The sequence below is a fragment of the Gossypium hirsutum genome, chromosome A12, assembly GCF_007990345.1.
Source record: "Gossypium hirsutum isolate 1008001.06 chromosome A12, Gossypium_hirsutum_v2.1, whole genome shotgun sequence".
Lineage (NCBI taxonomy): Eukaryota > Viridiplantae > Streptophyta > Magnoliopsida > Malvales > Malvaceae > Gossypium > Gossypium hirsutum.
Window position 1 is genome coordinate 18,266,528 of NC_053435.1, and position 14,068 is coordinate 18,280,595.

The window sequence follows — 14,068 nt, forward strand, 5'->3', positions numbered from 1 at the left end:
AAAATTTATTTTCGTGTTTTAATTGCATAAATTGTTGTGTGACAGTGAATATATGAGAAATTAAATGCTTAATATTAGCATTAGGATTGTGAATTAATTCAAAAAGGACCTAGTTGACGAAGTTAGAAAAGATGATAGATGAATTATAAGGATTAATTAATAATAGGGTGAGGAAGCATGGCTTTGCATGTCAAATTGCCCATAAAATTCATGGTGGCCGGCCAAGGAGTGATGATGCTCCACTCATTCTAATTTAATATGTTTTCTTTTGGTGAACAAATGATGGGGATAATAATAGGAAAGGGAACAAAAAAAAATGGGTGTCATACTTGCCATCTCCTAGCCGAAAAACCAAGAAAAAGAAGGGAAAAAAAAACTTGGAAAGAATTCGGCCATTGCTTGTGCCTAGGAGGAGTGTTTGATGTTGTGGCATGAAAATGAGGGAGTTTGAATGCTTAATAGGAGGGAATAAGGAGTGTTCATGTTTTCTTTCTTTTGCAATTGTTCTAACTAGAGGAAGAAGAGGAAGCAAGATTCGGCCAAGGTGGTCCTTTAAGTGGATTAAGGTATGTTAATGCTCTATCATTGAAAATCTTTGTATATTTGGAGTGGCCATCAAGTATAGAAGCTAGCTCATGGCAAATGTTCTCTTTTTGTAAAGTTAAGAAGATGACATTCGGCCATGGATGGTTGTATTTCTTTGATGTCGTTTTTGATGCTTTAGGGTATTGAGGGTTGATTATAAATGAGGTGAGTTTCTTGATTTAAAATTTGATGGATGTTAAGCTAGTTAGGCAACCAAAGGTTCAATATTTTTGTTATGTGGTTATATGTGCATTTCGGCCATGGTCTTTGTTTGAATTTGAGATTTGTAATGTGATTTTCCTAAATTGTCTATGAATTTTTGGTTGTTGATTCCATGGTAATGGTATATTGAATCCATGACTTGAATCCATGAAAATTTAGTAAGGTTGCATTCGGCAACTTGCTTGGAATTAAAAATTGATGTCTAAGCTTAGGTGATTTCGATGATGATATATATATATTCATAAGTATATTTAGTTGATTCGGCTTTGGTAGTTGCATGAGGTTATTAGCCGAATATACTAACATACATATACATGTGAAATCGGATTGTAAATATTTAGCAAGGTGGTTAAACTAGTTAAATTATTGATTTAGCTCAAGGAGTTAAAGGAGGTGAATCGAGCAAAGGCAAAGAAAAGGTTATCGAGTAGCCGAGTTGGAACCGTCTTACCCAACACGAGGTAAGTCATTAAGCATGTAGTTGGTGTTATTTCAAATGGTCATAATGTTTATGTATTGATGCTGAATGGAATGAATAAATATACATATATATATGCATGTACGTATATGATGATGAAATTGTTGAATGAAAAGAAAAGAGGTAAGATGTACTGAGTTGTTGATCTCGGCACTAAACGTGCGGGATAACCATTTATGACCATGAGATTGGCGCTAAGTGCGCGGGATTAAATTGTATAGCACTAAGTGTGCGATATGACTATGTTGCACTAAGTGTGCGAAATGAATATGATGCACTAAGTGTGCGAATTGACCATGCGGCACTAAGTGTGCGAGTTTGACTATGTAGCACTAAGTGTGCGATTTGATTACGTAGCACTGAGTGTGCGAGATGATTATATAGCACTGAGTGTGCGGGCTCAATATACATTCGTGAATCATTATGGACACTATGTGTGCGACACTATTGAGTCGATCGCGGACAGCGGATCGGGTAAGTGTCTTGAGTACATGGCTAATAGGTGCTATGCTTATACTTGGTGTTGAGCTCGGTAAGTTGAACCTATGTGACAAATATACTTGAAGTCACGTACATAAAATTTATCGTAGAATGGGTGAAAGGCCGTTTAGTTGTATGTTTGTAACGAAAATAAAATGATTTATGAAAATGCCTCGAATATCCTATTGATGAGTATGTGGATTGTGAATGCATAAATTGGTATGAAATTGAATCGATAGGTTGGAGGAACTATGGTATGGTTCGGTATGGATGGAGTAAATTGTCTCGTTCCATTTTGTTTCCTCTTGTGATAATGTTATTGATGGATGGTAGTGCATTGCTTTTGACTTACTGAGTTATAAACTCACTCGGTGTTTCCTTGTCACCCATTATAGGTTGCTTGGACTCATCTATTTTTGCGGGGTCAGGCCGTCATCGAAGTCATCACACCGGATAGCAAGTTTTGGTATTTCCTTCTTAGTTGGCTTAGAAGAACATTTTGGCATGTATAAGCTATTACGTTGTGTTTGAATTTTGGCATGTAAACTTTAAGCCATGCGAAAATGGCACGAATGTTCGATTGAGTTGGATCAAGGGTAGGCATGAGATGGACCTAGTTACTTTCGTAACAGATGCTGGCAGCAGCAGTGTCATGAGATTGAAAAATCACTAAAAATAGTAGGAGTGGAATTAATTGATGAATAAATTATGTAATCGAAGCTCGATGAGTCTGCTTTCATGAGGAAGTAACGAAAAGATCATATGAGCAGTATATTAAGAGATAATCAGATTATAGTGGGACAGGGCCAGAACGGTTTCTGGATTCCCTGCTCCGACTTTGGAAATTCATTACAAATTGACCAGATATAATTAGGGGTCGTACCATATATGTACAGATTCCTCTCTGAGTCTAGTTTTCATAGAAACAAACGGCATCAGAATTGAAGCCCCGTGTAGGGAGATATCCAAGTCGTAATAGGCAAAGGTCAGTGTAGTCGATCCCTGCAACATGGGAGACTTTGACTAATAAACTGTACTAATTGGCCCAACCAAAAATTCTAGAAAAAAATACATAGATGGGCACATGAGTCTAGTTTCTGGAAAAAATTACGAAACTGATTTTTGAGTTACGAAACTCAAGATATGATTTTTAAAACGACTAGTACACAGATTGGGCAGTGTCTGGAAAATAAATTTTGTAAGGGGTTAAAGTCAGTTAACACCTCGTGTTCGACTCCGGTGTCGGTTTCGGGTTCGGGGTGTTACAGACCTTATTTTAAAATTGAAAGTATTTTCAGCATCTTTTTCAAAAATTGGTTTAATTTTTTAAAAACCATAATCGACAAAATTTTCGGTTACCATACTTACGAAATTCTCGAGCACACTAAAGCTAATTCCCAAATATGCCCCTAAAAATCCTAGACCCAATTTTGGGGTGTTATAAAACTGTTACTAACAATGACGTCAGCTAGATACTGGAAACTCCTCATTAACAATTTCAACTTAGAAATTTTTAAAGGTTTAGCGAAATATGCAAGGAAGAAGAAGAAGAAAAAACATAAAAACATGCTAGTTAGATTTCCTTACATCCGGGAACAAGACTTAGTGGAAAGTCTGAGGATTCCATGATCGCTCTAAAATTTCAAGAAGAAAATAATTAAGAATCTAATCATCTACAGTACCCTAGTTCAGTTCTAACTAGGTCTCAACTAAACCACAACATTGCTAACTGAGCCATCGTAATATATATACTAAACACAGAAACAAATTTATCGAGCTACGAACTAATGAGTTTGCCCAAAACATTTGAGGTTGGCAGATAGCTTAATAGAAGAGTTTGTCAAACCCTAGAGTTCACTAAATCCTAGAGTTCACCAAATGGCGAATCCCATAGAATACGCTACCTAGTCAAAAACAAATACTTCACTAACTTAATTAATTTCTACCCTTGACTTAACCTACATACACGCCAAATAGTAACTTGACATAATCTCTGCTGGACGGGATGTTACATCTAGGCTATTGAAAAGAACATTGTAACATCCCGAAATAGGGCCTAGTCAGAACAGTGGTTTCGGGACCACAAATCCAACGTTGAATTATTTTTTTATGATTATTATGAGGCCTATAATATGAAAATATGCATGAGTTAAAGTTTCATGAAGAAATTCTATGAGTAAGGTGTCCAATTGGAAAATAAAGACCAAATTGAATAAATTGCAAAACTTGGATTCTAGAAGCAATTTGCATGAAATTGCTTTAGATTATTAATTAGAAGGTATAAAAGAGCAATTTTCCTAATTTCTAAGTTTTTGGACAAAAATGAGCATGCATGGAAATTTTGGAAGTTTAGTAAGGGGGGGCATTTTGGTCATTTGGTAATAAAATCAATAAAAAAGGAAAATGAAGGAAAAAATCAGCCATCTTCTCCCTTGTACCAGCCAAAATTCTCAAGCCATCCATAGCTAGGGTTTTCAACATTTTCAAGCTCAATAGTAAGTGACTCCTAGCCCCGTTTTTAATGTTCTTTGTATTTTTAAGATCCTTGTAACGTGTTCTCTCCATTTCTACCTATATTTTAAGCTAGGGTTCATGTATGCAAAGTGACCCATGTGTGACATGTTTTTTCTTTGATGTTTTATGAGAGAATATGAAAGTTAGATGTGTGTTAAACATCTTTTCCTAAGTGATTTTCATGAAAAGCCCCTAAAGGGATCTTTTTGCAAAAGGTACAAAATATGTGGTAGAAATGTGAAGTAGAGGAAAATGTGGGCTAGTATGAGTTTATAATACATTTGGCTAGGCTTGGGTAACCAACGAATTGCATGTATAGCATTTTACGAGCCTAGGTATTAAATCGTAAATAATGTGAAAGGTTAGGGGCAAAACGGTCATCTTGTCCGGGGGTGAAATTTAGGCTCAAAAAGAATAATGTGAGATATTGATAATTTATTTTTATTATTATAGACCCCGAGGAACAAATTTTAGAGGTCGATCGATGAAAACGAAAGGTTTCGGAATGCAAAAACCGACACAAACACCAAGTAAGTTCGAATAACTTAAGGTAAACCCATAATATGCCTAAATGCATGTTTTATGAATGTGGGATAGTTTTATATAATGATGGCATGAAAATTGATGAAATGTGTTAACAATAATAGTGACAAGATGGTAAATGTCCCAGTTGAAGTTAAAAGGGAAATACGATGGATAAACCATGGCTTACGTGACTTAAGATCCTGCATGTGTTGTATAAAAGGATTTAGCCCAGACGGGTAATCTGTTGATCTCAAATATAGGAGGGATCTAGCCTGGACAGGTTTTCCTTGAGTGATTGAGCCTCCGAATAATATGTGTGCATTAAGGATTTAGCCCGGATGGGTAATCCAATTAGGGTCTGAATTTAGCCTGGACTGGTAATTCAGATCCGAGCTCATTAAGAGTGTTTGTCACTATATGGGATTTAGCCTGGACTGGTAATCCCACCATAAAATGTGAGGTTCACGAGAGTGCGTACTTGAGAAGATCACTCTTATGACTTGACGGTAAATGGATAATCCATCAAGATTTCCAAAGTACTCAACGGGATTAACATGAGGTATAGAAATGAAAATGTTGGATGATGAGCTCATCTAAGACAATTTACATGACAAATTATTGTGGGACTAACATGATGTTTGAGTGCATGTAATAGGAGGCTATCCTCTATTTATTGGATTGGTTGTCTAACATGGTTGTATGCTAATTAATCGGTAAGTTTACTTTCTAGTTATACGGGCTTACTAAGCATGTAAATGCTTACCCCTCTCTTTTCCCTATCTTACAGAGCTTGATGACTCGTAGATATTGGAAGACGGTTGGAGTATTGTCAACACTATCAATTTGTCCTGTTTTGGTATATAGATACTTCTATTTTGTTATAATGGCATGTATAGGTTTGTGGTTACTTGGTGTTATATGTCATTGGTTGGCCAATGTAAAGGCTTAAATGTTAAACTTATTCTTTTTGGTATATGGCCATAAGACATGGCTCATTTTGTTGTAGGTTATGACCTACCAACCATGCATGTTTATGTTAGAAATGTTCTTGTGATGATTAAATGTGGTATATCATAAATAGGCATTCCCAATGTGGTCAAAACATTTGGAAATGGATAGGCCATAATTGGCAATTAATTGTAATAGCCAAGTCTAAATATGTTTCAATGGGACGGAAATTCTTATTATAAAAAGGGATAATTGAGTATGTATTTAACCGATGAGATGAGGTTGACATGCAATAGATTCATTGAGGATAGTCCTTGAGTATATTTGGGTCATGTTAAATGCAATTGGGGTTCTTATATGTGAGGAAATGGTGAGGGTGACCATTGGCTTGAAATTATAGCCTAAAAAGGGTCCACACGGGTAGACACACGAGCGTGTGTCTAGGCCGTGTGTGACACATCGTCAGCCCCATGGGTGTGTGGTACGGTCATGTGTCCCCTGCACCTAAAATTTCTTTAGTCAGAATGCATGGTAGTAAAAACACGAGAAGAGACATGGTCGTGTGTCTCAACCGTGTAGAGGGCACGACCTAGCACACAGGCGTGTGTCTTGGCCGTGTGCCCCTAAATACATGCTGAGTCATAAGCAGAATGTCTGGGTTTTTGGACACAAGTGACCACACGGGCATGTCTAGGCCGTGTGAAAGACATGGGCCAGGGACACAGACGTGTGCTTGGCCTTGTAAAAACCCCTGTAGGTTCGAAATAGAAAATAAATTCAATTAATCCCACACGGATTAGGGACACGGACGTTTCCCAAAGCACACGGGCGTCTGCATTTTCTCCACACGGGCGTGTGAGGCTTAACGTAGAAAATTTTCCTGAAATTTTCTTAGGTTCTCAGTTTAGTCCCGGACCATTCTCAATGTATGTTTTGGGTCTCGTAGGCCCATAATAGGGACACTAAGATGTTGTATGATTGGTTTTAATTTAGAACGAAATTTTATAACCCATATTTTCTGAAAATGTTTGAGTATGTGTCTGGTAACGCCTCGTACCTGGTCTCGGTCTCGGATACGGGTAAGGGGTGTTACAAACATAATCGTCATTTCTTGAAATTGGTGCTTCTTTCAACAAAGATAGACATAAGATAGAGTAATTTTTTTCCTAAACTTCATTACTAGAAACTATAACTGAAGATCTCCTTCAAGTGCATTTGAAGCTCACTCTGATACTAATAGAAATTACCTCAATTTACACTTTTTCCAAGTTATTGTTATATTAGTTATTCAAACAAGAGTTGAGATGAGTAAATAGAATAAGGTAGCTTTGCAAAGAAAAAAAAAGGCAATGAGAAAAATCAACATACGATATTTGTTAACAAAAGTTATATTGCACCAATCCTATGTATATAGAGCCTCATTTAGAGAACGATTTTATTCAATAATTTATCTAGTACAAGTATTGGCTTAAGCTCAATCTACCTTTCCACAATGGTAATTGCAACCCCAAAGTCGAACCCAAATTGTTACAAATCATTCTCTCCAAAAACCTTATAATACAAACAATATAACTTTTCAATAAATGCCTAATCAAAATGGGGTTTGAATACACAATAACCAGCTCTCAAAATCTCAAGAAAAACACCCACAAGAAGCATGCCCAACTGTATAAAATCAACAATCTCTATATAGGCTTCAAATTACTTCATTTCCAAGTTGAACTAGGGTAAGTCAGCATCCTTCAAAAAATTTAATCCTACTTGAAATAAATTTTGATAAGCTCCTTGGAAAATAAGTCTCATACTAGAAGTAAATCTGATTAGCGGCTTATCCTTTAAGAAAATAAGGAATCCTAGTCAAAGTTGAACTTTTAATTCCCTCAAAGTTGCCGCCACATTTGAATAAGAACTTAAACTCTTTTAAATATAGTTTCCTTGTTCATAAGAACATGTCCAAGACGTCCTCTATTTGTTACCCAATGCAAATAACCTATATTATTTTTATACAAGTAAAAAATTGCTAAAAAACATATAATTTGACTGTATTAACCTTGTTAATCTAACTTTTGTTTGAATAAGACATGGAACTATAGAAATAGGTAGTCAAAGTTTTCAATAGAAACCAATAAAGGTATTGTCTTTAACATGACACATGCAATGATTAAGCACAAAACCAGTTATACTTATTCATTACTTATTGTTTGTGTTCTTTTAAGTAGTCTAGAATTTAATGTCATAAATATTTTTATGTTATCACAAAAAACAAGAACATCAACTATTGCTAACTAACGACATTGTTTCATCATCATAATAGCATTCCCACGATTGAAGAAGCAAAGTCTCTTGCGTATGTACCCCACATGTTATAATCTTGAGCAAGATAGCATTGTATTTAGCTTTAAGAGTTGAAGAAATATGAACCTTCAATTATTTACTAGGCTATACTCCAATAATTAATAGCAAATAATATCAAAAGGGGCATTAAAGAATCACATGTATAGGACCAAGCAAAACAAGCATTGTATTAGCATTTGGTATCTTGAATTTAAAAGAAGATTTGAACTAAAAATTAGTAGTGTATAAAAAAATGCAATGTATTGTGAATTAAAATTAAAGTTTTTATCAACCTCTTGAAAGTTAACTACTTTGTGCATATGCTTATGTTTTATCCAGTACAACTATTGGCAAGGCGAAAAATCAACACATGATATTTGCTAACATAGTGGATCGCACCAATCTTACATCAGCAGAGCCTCACCCAAAAATTTATTTTATTCAACAATTTATCTGATACAACTATTGGATTAAGCCCAATCCACCCTTCCACAATGGATAATTACAACCCTAAAGTCGAACCTAAATTGTTACAAAAAAACTCCCCCCAAAAATTTTACAATACAAATGATATAACTCTCCAATAAATGTAACATCCCTCACCCGTATCCAACGTCGAGATAGGGTTCGAAGCGTTAACGGACTTAAACATTCACAACAACACATAACATATTACCAACCATGCATGGGAAACAAGCATATGCACATCACCAATATCAAACATAACATAAATAGCTAGATTTATAAGTCAGAATCATTAGCTCACTAAAGACCAATATATTTGGCCAAATTATAATAACACATGTTATAAAACTAGGTCCCTATACATGCCACTCACTTGACAATTCTAGCATATGTGTTTATACTGTCAAGGTGTTGGCTTGATAGTGTGATGCTGTCTCCAACGATCTCCAACCCTGAGCTACCCTACAACACTAAAAGAAATGGAAAGGAGGGGGTAAGCTTTACGCTTAGTAAGCTCGCATGAAATAATAATAAGTAATTTACTAACATGCTTTCCATAGTAAAACTAACCCAATTGTACATTTACACATGTTCTGGTTAAGCTTCTTTCTTGAGTCATAGTCACTAAATCATTTATATTTGGAGTTACGGAACTCCAAATTAAGATCAGTAAATTTTCCCAGAAACTAGACTCATATATCTTTCCACCATAAAATTTTCATAATTTTTGGTCCAGCCAATAAGTACAGTTTATTATTCAAAGTCTCCCCTATTTTGCTGTTTGACAGCTTCGACCTTTCTTCACTAAAATTCATTTATATCATAGTACGAGACTCGGATAATGTTCTTGTTTGTTTCTATTAAAAGTAGACTCATCAAAGATTCAAAGATTCTAACCCATAATTATTTTTCTAAAATTTTTAACAATTTTTCTAAGTCAGAACAGGGGATCTCGAGTTCATTCTGACACTATCTCACAAAAATTAGAATATCATATAAGATACAACTCTTTTGCTCCCTCTATTTCCTTTATATAAAAATAGACTCATTAAGCTTTAATTACATAATTTATTTGAAATTTAATTCAACTTACACAATTTTTGGTGAATTTTCAAAGTCACACAACTGCTGCTATCCAATATTGTTTTACTACTAAAATTCACTCTTACATAATTTCACTTAATCTATTTTGTCTTATCGAAGTTCACTCAAATATCGAGCATATTGCTCAAAATTTTCTTAAACATATACCTACACTTGTTCATCATATAATCATGTTCACATGTATTTTTACTTAATCGATTTTCCCGTTGAACTCTTCGGAATAATAACTGATACTCAGTTGCCTGCACATATTTTCACACTTGTAGCCAAAGCTATCTGGTACACATAGTAGCCTGCACTTAGTACTACACATGCGACCAATTATTCGGCACACGTAGTAGCCTGCACTTAGTACTACACACGTGACCTAACCATCTGATACACGTAGTAGCCTGCACTTAGTACTACACACGTGATCGAAGTTATCGGGTACGCATAGTAGCCTGCACTTAGTACTACACATGCGACCAATTATCCAGTACACGTAGTAGCTTGCACTTAGTGCTACACACGTGACCTCACAATAGATCATTCGTATCGTTTCTATTCCGAAGGCTCAACCAGGAAATTCCTCACTTTCCAACATGTTGCAATTTATTCATAGTCCTTTTTCAATTTGTAATTTACAACAAATAATCATTCTATAGGCAGCTACATTTCATATGATAAAAAAAATATAATAAAATAAAAAGAATCGATAAATTATTTACGTACAAACTTACCTCGGATCCAGAAATGGCAATTTACCATTCTAGTCCATAACCTTGTATTTTTCTGATTTAAGCCTAAATCTCGATTTCCTTGATTATTAAGCTTGGAAGCTTGGCCAAACCCTAACCATGGCTGCTCTTGGTACATTCTGCTGTAGCAAGAAGACAGGGACACATTTGGAGTTTAAAATTTGTCTTTTAATTCATTTTATCCCTAAATTACCAAAATGCCCTTTTTACTATTCTTTCAAATTTTACCCAATCAAGGCAATTTTTGTCCAACAAGTTATACAATGGTTTAATTATCATTTAAGGACCTCCCATTTAAAATTTCATAACAATTTGATACCTTTAACATGTAGAACTCAACTTTTGCACTTTTTACAATTTAGTCCTTTTTACTAAATTGAGTGCCCAAACGTCGAAATTTTCGAACGAAATTTTCATGAAATCATAGACCATAAAAATATAATAAAAATAAAATTTTCTCATCAGATTTGTGGTCCCGAAACTACTGTTCCGACTAAGCCCAAAATCAGGATATTACAATAAATATCTAAGAAAAATGTGTTTGAATACACAATAATTAGTTCTCAAAATCTCGAGAAAAACACCCACAAAAAACACACCCAACTATGTGAAATCAACAACCTATAAATAGGCTTCAAATGACTTCACCTTTAAGTCAAAGTAGGATAGGTCATTTTCAACAAGTTCAATCCTACTTTAAGTAAATCTTGATTAGCTCCTTGGAAAATAAGTCTTCTACTAAAAGTAAATCTGATAAACCTATCCTTTAAGATAACAAGAAATCCTAGTCAAAGTTGAACTTCTAATTCCTTCAAAATTGATGCCACACTTAGATAAGAACTTGAACTCTTTTAAATCTACTTTCCTTGTTCATAAAAACATGTCCAGGACATCCTCTGTTCACAGCTCAACATAAATAACCTATATTATTTTTATTTAAGTAAAAAATGCTAGCAAACCAAGATATAATTTGACTATTCAAACCTTTTTATTCTAACTGTTGTCTGAATAGGACATGGAACAATAAAAACACACAATCAAAATTTCCAATAAAAAAAAAGAAATTGCCTTTAGCAAGAAACAAGAAATGATTAAGCATGAAACAAGTTATACTTGTTCATTACTTATTGTTTGCGTTCTTTTTGGTAGTCTAGAATTCAATGTCATAAATGTTGTTTAATTCTCCAATATAGTGTTAGTAATGTTGGCCATTGTACCCAAATATATGTTTGTAATTAAATATGTAATAACCGTTTGAGTAACTAGTTTGTTTATCAAAAAGAAAAAGGAAAAAAAAAGAAAATAAAGTGTTAATCTTATCACAAAAGTGTAGAAATCTAAGCTGCATGGAGCACAATGAAAATTAAAGTGAAGATTTGGGTTCTATTTTTTATATAATTTTCTTTTAATTTTTAAATATTTTTTTAATTATCTACAAAATTTCTCTAGTTTTTTTTTGAGAATTTATTTTTTAAAAATTTTATTGAATTTTTTATAAATTTTATATTTTAAACTTTTATTTATTTTAATTATAATTTATAATTTTATTATTGGCGTGGCATATGCCAACATAATGTTCCATCAACAATTAAATACAAAGCCTTATGCCAAAATAATGCAACAATAAGTGTGAAATTGAACAAAAAAAAATTAGGGAGAAATTGAAAACAGTGAACACTATTTTGCAATTAAGCCTAGAAATTTTGGTATCACATTAGCTATATTGGTGTCAGTTAGAAATTTTAGTATCATGTTTAAAATATTGGTATCACATTAGAAATATTGGTATCTCGTTAAAAAATTTGGCATCAGTTAAAAATTTGGCATTGATTAGAAATAGTGATATTGCGTTAAAAATTTCAGTATCGATAAAAATTTTGGTCTTGCCATTAGAAAGTTAAAAAAAATAGTATCAAATTAGAAATATTGATATCACATTAACAATTTCGGTATTAATTTTTAATCGGTTGATTTGATTAAAACTTTTTCCTTTTTGGAGCCTACAGCAGAACTACCAACTAATAAGTTTTTATCAGGTTAAATTTTGTTATTAGTCCCTATGCTTAACAAAAGTTGTAGATTTAATATCTATACTTATATTCGGTCATTTTTAGTGTCTGTAATTTCTAAATTTTAAAGTTTTAGTCCTCACCAGACAATAATTGTTAAATACATTAAGTAAAATTTTGCTATTTCCGAAATATGATGTGCCAAACATATTATCATATGAATATTGTTATGTCAATTTATTATTTCTATATATTACTCACTAAAAATTCAGTTAATGGATTACTAGCTTCATTTGTGTTAAGACTAAAATTTTGAAAGTTCAAAAGGTATAGAGGCTTAGAATGATCCAATTGGAGAAAATGGACTAAATCTATAATTGTATGCATAGTACAGGACTAATAATTAAATTTAAGCAAACAAATTTAATTATTATTGTTTGAGCCAAGACAAAATTTTTAAATTTTGAAAAGTACAAAGACTAAAATTTACCAATTTGAAAATTAAAGACTAAAATTAATCAAATAAAAGTACAAGGACTACAAATTTTGCTAAGTACAAGGACTAATAGCATATTTTAACATTTTTATTATCTTGCTTTTGTCAAAAGAACCGCATAACGCCTTTATTACTTTCTTTTGCCAAAAGAAACCCATACTAAATAAGATAAAAAAACATTTATTGTTCTATATACATTAATAATGAATGTCTATAATCCCTTTAAACCTTTATTAAAGTGATCAGATAAAATTCTTTGGTTCATTTATGACCATGAGATGTTTCAACGAAGTAATTAAGAACGCTTAATTTACATTTATTGATTGAATGCAAAGGAGCTTATAAATAAAGCACCTTGTAAGTGAAAGTAATATGAAAATTCTCTCATTTTTTTTATCTACCTTTTACTTATTACTATTGTTCTCTTAATTTTTCTATAACATGTTATCAACACGAGCCTCTATAAGTTCATAGTGAGGTTCACGTTATTGCAACTATATATAACCTGCCCTTAAAACTCCCATTGAACTATATATGACAGATGGTGAAAGATTTAATATCGATTCAACGTTGAACAAGAAAGTTGTTGTTAAAACTTTTGTAAAAGAAAAGAAATTTAGGTAAATTTACTTATCACATTCTTATATGTTTATCACTTCACATGCTTATATGTACCTAGATTTTTGTTGATAAAAAATTGTTTTTTTAATATATGTTATTTGATAATTACTTGGTAATTATATCTGAATGGTGATAGATTAATTTTAAGGTTATAAATTGATAGATTTTTAAATCACGATTCATAACATTATCAGTCATTTTTATTAATCAAGGCCTAAGGTTCATTATAATATGTGACCTTATATCGGCTCCTAGTCATCATTAAACTAGTTGTTTTATATTTTTATTTGATGGTTCCAATATATATATAAGTGTTCTAAATTCTAGACATCATATGTTTTTGGACTTTGATATTGTTTAAAATTCTCTTAATCAACAATGATTGAAGTTATTTCATATATTAATAAAATCAAGATTCTTTCACACCAAACAATCAAACATTATTTCACATCAAACATGTTTATTTAAAGTCATTTTAAAGACAATTTTACGGAATATCTAAATTGATTTTTGGGTTGATTCTAATATAGAATTTCAAGTTTAATCT